The sequence below is a fragment of the Pteronotus mesoamericanus genome, unplaced genomic scaffold (genome assembly GCF_021234165.1).
Source record: "Pteronotus mesoamericanus isolate MK-2021 breed Mesoamerican mustached bat unplaced genomic scaffold, CSHL_Meso_final scaffold_125, whole genome shotgun sequence".
In the NCBI taxonomy this organism is placed as follows: Eukaryota; Metazoa; Chordata; class Mammalia; order Chiroptera; family Mormoopidae; genus Pteronotus; species Pteronotus mesoamericanus.
In genome coordinates this window covers 2,363,905-2,378,158 of record NW_026555304.1, presented here as the reverse complement: position 1 = coordinate 2,378,158, position 14,254 = coordinate 2,363,905, and positions in this window count along the sequence as shown.

The following is a 14,254-nucleotide window of genomic DNA, read 5'->3' as shown; positions in this document are numbered from 1 at the left end:
TCAGAGAAAACAGAGAAAAATTCTCTAAAAGAGAACAGAGAGTAAACATAACCATCTTCTTCAGTGCCCTATGACCAACACTATGTCTGTCACAACCCCTCCTACTCCTCACTTATGGTGACCATGCCAAGGATGTTCCACACACCAGCAGGGTTGAGCCTACTCCTGTGTAGTGGAGCTGCAAAGAGCTGTAGGGGCACCCAGGAGCTGTGTGACAGGAGGAGCAAGCTGTTATTTATACAGAGGATCACCTTGAGTGACATCATTACTGCATTGCATCCTATCTAATCAGGGACAGTTAGAAAATAATTGAATCACCCCACTCTTGACACAGTGGTGGCCTGCTAGAGTCTCTTCAAGTATGAGTGATGCCAGGATTGATAGCACCATTATCAAGAGCTCATACAACACTGTTAAACCACCTCATCAGCTGTTTCCATAGCCACAGGCTGTAGTTTTGTAATGGAAACAAATACATTGCACATCACAAAACAGATTTCTCTATGGAAATAGCATCATGCCTTCAAAATACTTTACTGTTAACCCAGGTGATTATTATTGTGAAGGGATATTGAACTAAACCAGCTTTGCCTGGAGTTCAAGAGGAATTGGGAAATACATCTACATGTCAGAGAGACCAGTCTCTTTCCTTTGCTTTTTATAATTTGGCAGAGCACAGAGGTACAAGGAGATGAAAGTCAGAGTAAGGAATCATTAATTGTATCTCTACATCCACTTTGAGTGGTTTAGGTACACACGAAGTCTGAGGTTTAATTTCCCCATTTGTAAAATTATTAATGCTTTATTCTAAGAAAACTTGGAGCAATGTAGTTGAGGCAGTAATGAATGTATCTCTAAATATTTCTAAACATATTATACTTATATGTAATATTATATAACATGGTTATAGAAATAAGTGTTGTAATGCATATGTGTATACATTTATGTACACATATGCGCAGGCACATAAATAAAGTTAGGGGTCTAGGAAGGGTTTCAGTTTTGGGACTAACATAAGAAACAGAAAAATGTACAACTTTGGTTTGGGACTTAAATGTAACTTTCATCTCAGATCTTCCTGTGTGGCTGCAACACCAGTGGAGAAGAAAGCATGGGGGTCCTCCATCTATTCAGCCACCACCACTAGGGCACATGCATCCAGTATCAGACCATGACATCTGTCAAATAAAATGCCATTTTTCACTTGGACAAAGGAATGGTGCTCAGAGAGTGTTTGAAATTATTTTTAGAATCTGTTTATTGTAGGAGGTGCCCTATGGTTACTATCAGACTGGGCATGTGTGTGTCGGTGAAGCACGTGGCCATGTGTCACTTTGGACAAGCTGTGTTAGAAATTACTCTCTCCTTCTTTGTTTGTCTTTTCTGTATTTCTCTTTCTTCTGGGAAGTGGATCAAGGATACTATAATACCTCTACACTAATTAAAAGAAAAAAAAAAGAGAATGATCTATGTTGTCCACCCAATTTTATTTTCCCTTATGTATCCTATAGCAAAAGGGCTTTTCTTTCAGTGTGTCCTCCAACTGCCCTTGCACTGGCTGTGTGCTTCTGTAACAGCTTCTGCCTATTACACAATGCTCTCTATTACTGTACTTGACTCTGATGTCCACACTGGACTGCCAGCTCCAAGATTATCAGGACAATACCTCATCTATCTTTGTATTTCCAGAAAAATCTTTGTTTTTCTTTGTCATAGGGAGCACATTAAACATCTGTTAAATTATCTGAAGAAATACAATAAAACTACTAACAATTTTGAAGATAGTTGTTCATTGCTAAGAAAGTGCTTTATGTGCATAGCCTGTATAATATAGATTTCTCAGTGGGAAATAGTGTGGGAATGAGAATGATGCACCCAGATATTTAGAGAAAAATGGACAGTTGGGGGAAAAAGGAAAGCTACAGAAGCCCAGGAACAGGGGCTTGGATTAAAGACATCCCCCTGAACTTCACCTGATGTGTCTTCTTTAAAAATTGCTGTTTTCTGTCATATATCTCTTTTCAACCACCATGGGCTATGTTCATCTCTTCTCCATTCATCTCCTCACTCTTAGACTCAATCTGAAGCTGACTGCCCCAGAGACAGCATAAAGACACATTTCTGTGTTGCATTAATAAAAAATGATGCCTCAATCTGGTTAATCTGGTCCTCTCTCCATCCTGCAGTTTATGGTATTCCAGGACTGTGCTGGGAACATACGCACACAGAGTTCTGTGTGTGTGTGTCTACCTGGCAGTTGAGGAAGAGAAGGGAAGACACCTGTGTGACCCCTGAGGCTGGACCACAGCTTTCACTCTTCTTCCTCTGCACCTCATGGGTCCCAGGCTCCCCAGGAAGCCTCTGTCACACCATCCTTAGGCCATTCTCTTGAAGGTTACACCGTCCATGTTTGACACATACTCTTCTCATTTCATTGTCCCACTCATAACAGAATGAAAGACACAACAAATACTCAGTACAAAGCCTAGAAATTCACTACATTTCTGGGTTTTGATTCATGGAAAGGTTCCTGACCCCCAAGTAAATAGGTCAATATGAACCTACCTTCTACTGGCACTGCACCTTCTCAAAGACCAGAAAATGGAAATTTGAGGAGGTTGAGTAAACCTTCCTAGGGACACATATATAATAAAAAATGCAAATCTAGCTATCAAACCCACAGCTTGTGAATTTTGTAATAAGAAATACCCTTTGTGTCTGGCAGGTACATCAGAGACCTCTTTCCTCTACATGTAAAATACTTCTCTAATAATTAAAAAGGTCATTTGAATCATATATAATCCATAAAAGTTTAATATTAACAACTCCCATTGCCCAATTTAGTTTGGGGAAATAAAAAAATCTGACTGTATTAATCTAGCTTTAGTAAAGAAATCATTTTGTATCTCCCTTTTCCCAGTTCTAATAAGTTTAACCATTTTAATCTTTTATTGACTTAGATGTTCAAAATTTGATATGGGTATTTTCAAAACTAGGAAGCTAATAAATTAGGGGTTGGTAAGGTGATTATGTCAGAAAACATGTTCAACATTTATCTGAGACATGTTAAATATTACTTCTTCACATAAATAATGACCAAAATAATTAGTTATTTGAATGTAGAACAATAATTTATTTTCTCACTAATTTAGCAAAATTACTGGTAGCAAACATATTTGAGCAGTTACTGTTCTCCAAGCACTGTGTAATAGATATTAAATATATGATCTCAGTTTGGGTAATATAATCAAACTTCGGATTAAATATAAGGTCAGTTACTTGCGTGCTGTGAGGCTTTGGACTAAACACATAATTTCTCTGAACCGAAGTGTCTTCATCTATCTATCTCATAGGGCTATTGTGGGGATTAAACAAATCACTTAACATAGTATCTGATAGATAATACTAGGTTAATATATATTAATACCTATTATTATATCCATTACAAAATGTAAAATTTATTGGTAAAGGGTGACTTATTTGTTCATCCCAGTATAAATTTTAGCCATGTAAATATGTAAAACTTAAAATATTCTGCTGGAACCCCAAATCATTTCTATTTACTGATGATCAGTAAAAAATGCATAAGGTGTTCCTCCCTCAAGTAGTTTATTTGCTTAAAATGTAGAGTGATTTGCTAATCCATCTTCTGTGCTGTGTGTATGTGTGAGAATATGTATGGTGTTATCAAACTCTTTTACTTGGTTTCTTAACCTTTGTATGTCATCATTACTAAGTCTCTTGAATTCCAGAACAGATTCTTGTTCACTGAAAAGTGAAGAAAAATTCCATGAAAATTTTCAGAGAAAACAGAGAAAAATTCTCTGTGAAATATAAATATGCTCCAGAAACTGAGCTTCAATTTAGGGACATGTTTAGTGTTCTGAAATAACAAGCTCTTGTCTTTTTTCCTGGTGGCCAGGGGCAGTTTCCCACCTCTCTCAGTCACAGCAAAGCTGTCCTTTGTCAGCATCCAGTGTGTGTATATGAAGCAAAGCTGGGGACACAGCCAGAAAAGCACACTTGGAGTGGGTGTAATTTAAGAACCTGGAATAAGCCAAGTAACATTAAAAACACTTAGTTTAAAGGGATAGCAATGATTCCATCCTTTGGGTTATTACCAGTAGTTCTCTGAATCTAAAACTATGTGGCCAAAGCTAGAGTATGGGCAGGGTGGGTATGGGAGCAATGTTACTAGGATCCTAGGCAGAGATGAAATTACAAGGATAACACTCTCTCTATGTTGTTACTGTTACGGGTACATACTTCCAAGGTTGGATGGGGAATAGCTGGATTGTGATAGAGTGTGAAATTTTCATGTCAACTACTCTGTGTTGAAGAGTAACTATTACATAATTCATCTTGGTCTGTTGCTCAAAGTTGCTCTTTTAAAAAGTAAATCAGTAGAAATGCCACTTTGAAGAGGGATGAATAATTGCTAGGTTGCATTGTGTTGTCTTTAATGAAAATGGAACTCAGACCATTAGTCTGGAACCTGAAACATTTGTATGTGTTAGGTGTGTGTTCCATATTGCCAAATTCTTTTCAATGCCCTAAGAAAAAATGTTTCCCTTATAATGAGTTAAAATGAGGAATTTCAGGAAATAACTTTGGTTAATGTTTTTCTAGCCTGAGATTCTTTGATTTATTCTTCAATTTGGTTTCTTTTCAAGGTAGTTATCGCTATCTTTTTGAAGAAAACATTTACATAATCATCAAAAAATGATTTGGCACAGGAAACTACTCTGGGCTTGCTTTATTTTGGACTAAATCAGAAGATGTTTACTTGTGTGCTTCAGTCAGCATGCATGATTTTAGGAAATGGTTAATCTTTTGTTAAAATTCAAGGCCTTTGCTAATTATTTAGTCATTCATTACAGGTATCAAAGCAAAAATTGAATTCTGCTGTATTGTAAAGTTTGGCTCATTCAGTTGGAAAAATCTTAATGATCAAGAAACCATGTGTTTTTACTCAGATATGTTTTATGACATAGCTGTAAAATCTTGTCTCACATAGACCTACCGCAGCTTGCATTGTTTCACAGACAGTAATATGCCTTTGTATTAAGTCTAAAAGACTGATGAAAACTAGAGAGCTACACACAGAAATTATTTATGACTGCTTTATTACTAACACCTAGGATCTTAACAATATTGTGCAAGCTAAGTGTTAGCTTCAAGGTTGGAGAAGTTATAGTAAGGGGTGTGGGACAGCAGTTCAAAGTCAGCCCACCTGGACCACTATTAACAACTGTGTTTAAAGGTTTTCAACTTGGAACAAATAAAATTCCAGGAAGATTAAAATGTGACATGTTGGCTATCAATCTAGAAAAAGTATTTTTTCATAACATTTAAAGGGGAGAAAAAGAATGCATTGTTGTTTTGACTCAGATTGTCTCCCACAGAGAAAAAACATGTTTTAAGATATACCATAAAAGTTGTAAAACTTTGGTCTTAAGAGGAAAAAGATCTGTAAACTGTGACCAAGTAAATGTATAATTTAAAATAAGATTAACATATAGTCAAACTACATGACTTTTTAAAATGTGATACAATCTTCTCTTTGCTTCTTAGCCCCCTTATCAGTTCCCATAATTTATTTTCACAACAAATTCTCAAAAAATTTTCCCCAAGGTAAAAAACTAGAATGACAATTAACAAGTGGCCTGTAGGCACTGACTTTAATTTTTCACTTTAGATTCACTTAAGGTATGGTCCTGTCTTTCAGGATAAGTTATCCATTGTCACTGGAAGAATGTCAGAAAGAATTTTTTTTCTGGTCTAGTATTATCATATTCATTTTTATCCTTTCCAGACACCAATAACAAATGAGTGAGATACCACACCAAGTCAAATCAATCGTGATTTTGAAACTCACAATGAAACTATGCAAAAAAATTTTCTGTATTGACTCTTAAACTTACATTAGAAGTTATGTCTCATAAGTGTCACAATTGTCATGGCCTGAATCATGACCTCCGAAATTCATATGTTGGAGTCAATGTTCAGTATCTCAGGTATTACTGAATTTAGAGATAGGGTCTTTAAGAGATGATTAAAGTTAAATGAGGTCATTTAGGTGGGTCCTCATCCAATATTACTTGTGTGCTTATAAAGAGAGGAAATTGGGGTATAGGCACATACAAAGGAAAGACAATATGAAAACACAGAGAGGAAATGACGAAGAAGAGAACTCTCAGAAGAAACCATTCCTGCCAACACTTTGATACTGGACATTCACCCTCCAGGACTGTGAGAAAATTATGTTGTTTAAGCTGCTCTATGACACTTGGCTATGACACTTGGCTATGGCAGTATAAAGCAAACTAATGCACCGATATTAAACTTTATTTCTTCCTTTGAAATCTGCATAGAAAACTTTAAACCAATGTGTCTTTTTCCTTTATTTTTCCTCAGCTTAATCTATCTGTATCTGTATCTATATCTTTACACAAAGATGGTAAATTAAACTGTATTAGGAGTAGTGCCTACATTTGCCTATCTTAGGAGAGACATTCGAGGTTTATACTTTGAGCTCCAACCCTTTCCTGTGGAACCTGGTTCAGAGGGCCAGAACAGACTGGATAACTGAGAAGAAAGGCATTTTGCTTGTCAGAGGCATTTAACATGCTTTGTGGAATGCAGAGTTCTGTTTTAAAGTCAACTATAAACTTTAGTCTTCCCAGTGTAGATATGCTTTTCCTGCAAAAGAGCTAACTTTTCTGAAATAATCGAAATGGACAACTTTGATTTGACAATCCTTGAACTCTTTGAACTGACTAGCAATAATCCAGAAGACTTTGTTAGAGACATTATACATCCAGAAAATGCATATCCTTGACTGAAAAAAAACAAAAAACAAAAAAACATATAATAAATGCTATGCAAAGAAGATGTTGGTATCAACCACAGTTAGGCTCCTTTATATTTTATTTGAGACTATCCTGCTGTACTTAGATGGATGGACATGGGGTAAAAGTGGGGACTCTGTATCCCCAAGTTGTTCCAATTAGGCAACTTAGTTGTGGTCCCAGTAATAGTCTGATACATTTCTCTGTTACAAAAAATAAAAAATTAAAAAAAAAAAACACATGAAGTCCAACAAAAAGCAAGAATGCATTCCTGTGTCTGGAGGTCAGTGTAAATTTTGTGGGAATTCTCAGGCAGTGAATTCAAGTATGTGTCTTCACTGTCTTCCTCATTCACTGTCTCTAAGGGAGTCTTGGTTAGAGAATGGAATCCATGGCTGTAGGAAATATTCAGATATATTTAGTAATAAGGGGAAATTGTAATAAGGAAAGAAAGTGCTTAGGTCAGGTCAGTATCAGTAAGGTAAGTTTAGAAATTAAATCTAAATGAATATTCAGTGAGGGTTCACAATTTTTGTGTTTTGAAAAGAAATATTTTAAAAATCCTTTAAATACCTCATCCACCCTTCCCTGAATATTTCTTCTTTCTCCTTTCATTATAAATGTAATGCATTACCCAGACTTGGTTCTTTCCCTGCAGTGCCCCTGACACCTGTTTTTTGCTTCATGGATAAGCTTCTAGTGTGTTCCTCTGACATCTGGACCTTGTGCAGTGAGCCACGGTTGACTTGATTCTTCAGAGAAACTTTTGGTTCATGATTTTCCAGTGTTTTCTTGTGGCTTTTTATATCAAATCTCAATTGCTCTTCTTGTTTTTCATGCTTGTGCACCAAAAAACCCATCAGACACTTGTTTATTCTCTTCTCTACCCACTTTCCAATCTGCTGGTTGCAGGTCCCTGAGGTGCCAGGCATTTTATCACCCCCTACCTATTCCCTGCCCCTCTCTTTAGGTGCCCAAATACTTTTACTCAAGGGTGCCTTCCTCTTCATCTTCATTCTCTCTAGGCTTTTGCCATGACTTGCCCCTAATGAGATCCTCTGCTGTTTAACCCTATTCCCCAATATATGTGAGCAGATGGGCTTCAGCTATTAGAATGGTCCCCTGCTGACTGTTAGCTGTCATTACCAACTCACTATGACCTTGATATTTAAGACTTGGATTTTGAATAGGCAAACATGGGTTTGAGTCCAAGTTTCATAGTTACTAGCTCTGTGAGCCTTGGGCAGTTACTCAAAGACCCCTATACTCTTTATCTCTACTGTCTGGAAATTTAGATAATTTTATCTTTAAATCTATGTTTCTTAAGTGAAGTCCAAAGGGGCAATAAAGTGTTGGACCTCAGTTCACACAAGCCCACCTCCCATTTCTCTCATTTCCCCAGGATAGGTTTTCAGCACCTGCTTCCCAATCATATTGGCCCCAGGTCACAGTGGGCCCCCTTGCCTGCTCAGGGACTCCTATTGCAGCCATCCACACCCAGGCTGTCAATGACACTGTACATCCAATAGGTGACTCACAGAGGTGACCAAGATACCCAGAGCACACTGGCACAAAAGCTGCAATAGTGTTAGGGGTATTCATCTATGGCACTACAGGCCTGTGGGAGCAGAGACACTTGGCTCAAGTGTCCAGGGGCACACAGGTCTGATGATGCGCTGAGGAGATCAATCAGAGGTGCCCTGGAGAGTGCCATTCTGGGTGCCTGTGGCATCTGTCCATGCCTAGTGGTTGTCTCTGTGCAGGAGGAAGGGCAATGAGAAATAGCAAAGGAAAAGTATCGTGGTAGGTCTAGAGACCACAAAGTAAGTAAAGAGCTCTATGTTTTAGTACCATTATAAGCATGATTTTCCTGATTTTTTAAACCAGGCTCTTGGATTTTAACTTTCCACCAGTTGGCAAATTATGAAGCCAGTGATACCTAGAATTATTTTGAAAATTAACTAGCACTTGTTAAGCACATGCAAAATACTCAGTAAAAGAGAAGTATTCTCTTCAACTGTACTGTAATTTCCTTAGATTGAGGGATACAACATCTGCTAATTTCCCTGCTTTCAATTTGTCTGTGTTAAGGCTATGCCTAATATGCAGTAATTGTAGGAGTAAAATATTCTTTGTCAGATGTTAAACTAAAGTTAACAGGAAAACTTCATCTGATCTAAGAATCGCCTACATTCTTAGCAAAATGGGGTATGATTTTTGTATAGACTTGCCCCTCCCCAACAAATCAATAAATTTTATCATATTCTGAAAGGGGATTATGACCTCAAAAGATTAATGATCACTGCATTAAAGCTGAAGAAAGAGGAGAAAAGATGACAAAGGAGTGAATGGGAGTCACACAGACCTCCCAAGACGAAACTGGAATTATGACTAAATAGTGGAGAAATCACCAGGAAAACAACGGAATGATAGAGGGAACGGCAGACAGACAGTGGAATCAACTTTCACACAGCTGAATGGATGAGAAGTACAGTGGAGGCTCCAGAGGGTGGGCTGGGTGCCCACGGGCACCAGCACCAGAGGGACATTGAAATGACCAGTTGGATCCCCCAGAGAAGAACAGGGTCTGAATCATAAACAGGGACCCCTAGACTATAGCAGCTGAAACCAGGAAAACACACAGACAAAACACAACCCCGAAAAGCTTAGTGGTGGTCTCTGCCAAAGACAGGTGGCTGGAGATGCAAAGAGACATTTAAAGGGCCAACACAAAAATTTGCAGTGGCAGCCGCCTTCCTTGATCTCTGGGTAGAGGTGGCAGCAGAGTAGGCTGGTGCCTGAGGAAAGATTGGCTAGGAAAACTTTGTGAAGAGAACTGAGATGGTGGCCAGCGGAGCTCCGGTGATAACTCACCTCCCACTCTGCAGCTACCATCTCACTCAGGCATAAATGAATTAATAAGCCTGCCCTTTGTATGCTCCACACACAGCTTGTGCATGTGTGAGCTGGAGGCTGAGTGCAGACTGGCTGAAAGAAATAGAGCCTCCCTAGCCAAGGAAGACACACAGCTGCATAGAGACCCTTGAGGAGAGACTGGAGACAGAGGCATTGGGGAAAGAATGGGAGGAGGAACTGGGGTGTCCTGACTCCTTCCCTTTTCCGTAGTCTCCATTGTGCGTGGGCAGGCCATGCCCTCAAAAAGCCAAAAGCAGAAAAGCACACAATAGATGGCACAAAATCACCCAGTGCAGGGGCACACACATCAGTGGCCAGCGAGGGGGTATGAGGACCCGCAACCACACGGGCTGCTGAGGACTCTGGAGGGCCAGTGTCAACAGGGTTGGTGAGGAAGCACAAGGACTGGCACCCATGGGGCCTGTGACAGCGCACATGGACCAGTGTCTCTACGGGCTGGCGAGAGTGCGAACGGACAGGTGAGGGCATGCCTGGACCGACGCCTGCACAGCAGGCGAGGGCGAGGGCTGGCCAGCACTCACGTGGCTGGTGAGTGCAGAGTGATCCCCCAAAATAGTGGATCCCTGGCAGAAGGGGCCACAGAGCTGCCCAGAGACCCAGAGGAGAGACGGGAGACCAAAGGGTTGGGGAGTACTGGTGCAGACTCTTTCCCAGTCCACAATCTACACCTTGCTCAGGTGGACTACTCCCCTGAGTGACAGCAGCCTATAAGGGCACAATAGTCCTGCCATGAGGAAGCACTGTTCCGCCCTGTAGTGCCTAAGCCTGACAGATGAGGACAGAGTGACTAGACTGATGATCAAGGAAACAGACACAGACAGTAGATTCCAGGAAGTCTCAAAAAAAAGACCCAAGGTCAGATAGGGTCAACAACTGATGCCGTCATAGGCAGACCCAGAAAGAAAAGAAAATAAATGAATAAATAAAAAGACCCACCTACTACCATAGAAGTTTAATCCACAAAGTCAGGAAATCTAGATGGATCAATAGAAGCAGAAGAAAAAAAAAAAGACTCTCACAAAAATGTGAAGAAAAAGAAGTTCCCCCTCCAATGAGGGGAAAGGAGGAATCCCCACAGAGAGAGCTAAATTAAATAGAGGTAAGGAAACTATCAGATATTGAATTCAAAACAATGGCTCTAAGGAAGCTCAATGAGCTCAGCCAGCTCAAAGATAACTATGAGAAAATGTAGAGAAACTATCAGGAACTTACAGCAAACTATATCAACCTGGAAAAGGACATAGAAACTATCAAGAAGACTCAAGAGGATATGAAGAATACCATTTCTGAATTGAAGAACACATAGGAAGGAATCAAAAGCAGGCTAGATGAAGCCAAGGATCAAATCAGTCAGATGGAGGATAAGGTAGAAAAAAGCTCCCAGAAAGAACAAGAAATGGCAAAAAGACTCAAAAAGAAGGAAGAAGCATTTAGGAAATGCAGGACAACCTGAAATGCAATACTATCTGCATAATTGGGACACCAAAAAGAGAAGAAGAAGAGCAAGGGACAGAGAACATGTTTGAAAAAGTAATGATGGAAAACATCCCCAACTTAAGGAGAGAAAAGGTCTCACAGATACAGGAAGCACAGATGGCCCCATTCAGGAGGAACCCAATGAGACCCACTCTAAGACATATCATCATTAAAATGGCAAATAATAAAACAAGGAAAGAATCCTAAAAGCAACAAGGGAGAAGGAGAGAGTAATATACAAGAGAGCCCTGATATGGCTAGGAGCTGACTTCTCAACAGAAACTCTACAAGCCAGAAGGGAATGGAAACAAATATTCCAAGTAATGAAATGCAAAGGTCTACAACCAAGGCTGCTCTACCCAGCAAGGCTCTCAATTAAAACAGAAGGTGAAATAAGGAGTTTCCCAGACAAAACAAGCCTAAAATAATTAATCTCTACCAAACCAGCACTACAAGATATGCTAAAGGGACTGGTTTACGAAGATGTTGGAAAAGAGTGAGAAAGAGAAAAACACAGGTACAAAGAGAAAAAAATGAATAGGTTTCTATTAGTAATAACTCTCAATGTAAATGGACTAAATGCCCCAATCAAAAGAAACAGGATAGCTGAGTGGATAAGGAAACATGACCCACACATATGCTGCCTACAAGAGACCCATCTCAGAGCAAGAGACCTACACAGATTGAAAGTAAGGGGATGGGAAAAATATTCCAAGCAAATGGACAAGAGAAGAAAGCAGGGGTTGCAATACTTATATCAGACAAAATAGATTTCAAAACAAAGGCCATAAAAAGAGACCCAGAGGGGAACTTTATAATACTTAAAGGAAAAATCCATCAAGAAGACATAAACATTGTAAACTTATATGCACCCAACATAGGAGCACCCAAATATATAAGGAAAATCTTGGACTCTTTCAAAAAATATATAGACAGCAACACACGGATAGTAGGGCATTTTAACACCCCATTGCCAAAAATGGACAGATCTTCCAAACAAAACATCATCAAGGATATTATGGAGCAAATACTCTATATGCACTGAAACAAATACATTTAACTGACATGTATAGAACTTTATATCCCAAAGAAACAAAATACACATTCTTTTCAAATGCTCATGGAAGTTTTCCAAATACAGACCACATGATATAACACAAAGCAAGCCTCAGCAAATTCAGGAAAATTGATATAATACCAAGGTTTTTCTCGGACCACACGGTCTTGAAACTGGAAATCAACCTCAAAGAAAAACCTCAAAAACTTGCAAACTCATGGAGACTGAACAGTACAGTATTAAACAATGAATGGGTCAATAATGAGATAAGAGAATAAATCAAAAAGTTTCTGGAAACGAATGAAAATTAACACACAACAGTCCAAAATCTATGGGACAAAGCAACGGCAGTCCTGAGAGGGTAGTTCATAGCAATACAGGCTTACCTATAAAAGATAGAAACATTTCAAATAAAAGACCTAACTCTACAACTTCAAGAACTGGAGAAACAACAACAAATAAACCCCAGGGCAAGTAGAAGGAAGGAAATAATCAGATTGGAGCAGAACTGAATGACAAAGAGACAAAAAGAAGAATTCCAAGGATCAACCATTCCAGGATCTGGTTCTTTGAAAAGATAAAAAAAAAATCAACAAGCCTTTAAGCAGACTCATCTAGAAAGAAAGGGAAAGGATCCAAATAAATAATATCAGAATTTAAAGAGGAGAAATAACTACTGATACCCCAGAAATAGAAAGAATTGTAAGAAACTACTATGAACAATTATCTGCCAAGAAATTTGAAAATCTTGATGAAATGGATAAATTTCTAGGAAAGTATAATCTTCCAAAACTGTAGGCGGAAGAAACAGAAAGCTTGAACAGACTGATAACAGCTGGGGAAATTAAAGCTGTCATCAAGAAACTCCCGACACACAAAAGCCCTGGGCTGGATGGTTTCACAGGAGAATTTTACAAAACGTTTAACGAAGCACTAACCCCTGTCTTTCTCAGACTATTCCAAAACATCCAAGAGGAGGGAAGGCTCCCAGACTCAATTTATGAGGCCAGCATCACCCTATTCCTAGAACCAGATAAAGATCCTACAAGAAAAGAAAACTACAGGCCAATTTCACTGTTGAACATAGACCTTAAGATCCTCAACAAAATATTGGCAAACTGCATCCAGCAATACATTAAAGAGATTATCCACCATGATCAAGTGGGATTCATCCCAGGGATGAAGGGATGGTTCAATATACACAAATCAATAAATGTAATACATCACATAAACAAAAGACAAAAACCACATGATCATCTTGATAGATGCAGAAAAAGCATTCAATAAGGTACAGCACCCATTTATTAACAAAACATTCAGGAAAATGGGAATGAATGGGGCATTCCTCAACATAATAAAGGCCATATATGAAAAACCTACAGGCAATATCATACTCCTCAGGCAAAAACTAAAAGCTTGCCCCCTAAAATCGGGAACACAACAAGGATGTCCACTTTCACCACTTCTCTTCAACATTGTATTGGAAGTCCTAGCCACAGTGGTCAGACAGGAAAAAGAAATAAAAGGCATCCAAATAGCAAAGGATGAAGTAAAACTATCATTATTTGCAGATGACATGATAGTGTATATAGAACACCATGTACACTCTACCAAAACACTCCTCAACCTAATAAGTGAATTTGGCAAAACAGCAGGATACAAAATCAACATTCAGAAATCAAAGGCATTTTTGTACACCAGCAATGAAATAGAAGAAGAAGAAATCAGAAAAAAAAATACCATTCAATATAGGAAGAAGAAAAATAAAGTACCTAGGAATAAATTTAACCAAGGAGGTAAAAGACCTGTATTCAGAAAACTATATAACATTGAAAAAAGAAATTAAGGAAGACACAAATAAATGGAAGCATAAACCGTGCTCATGGATTGGAAGAATTAATATCATCAAAATGTCCATACTACCGAAAGCAAC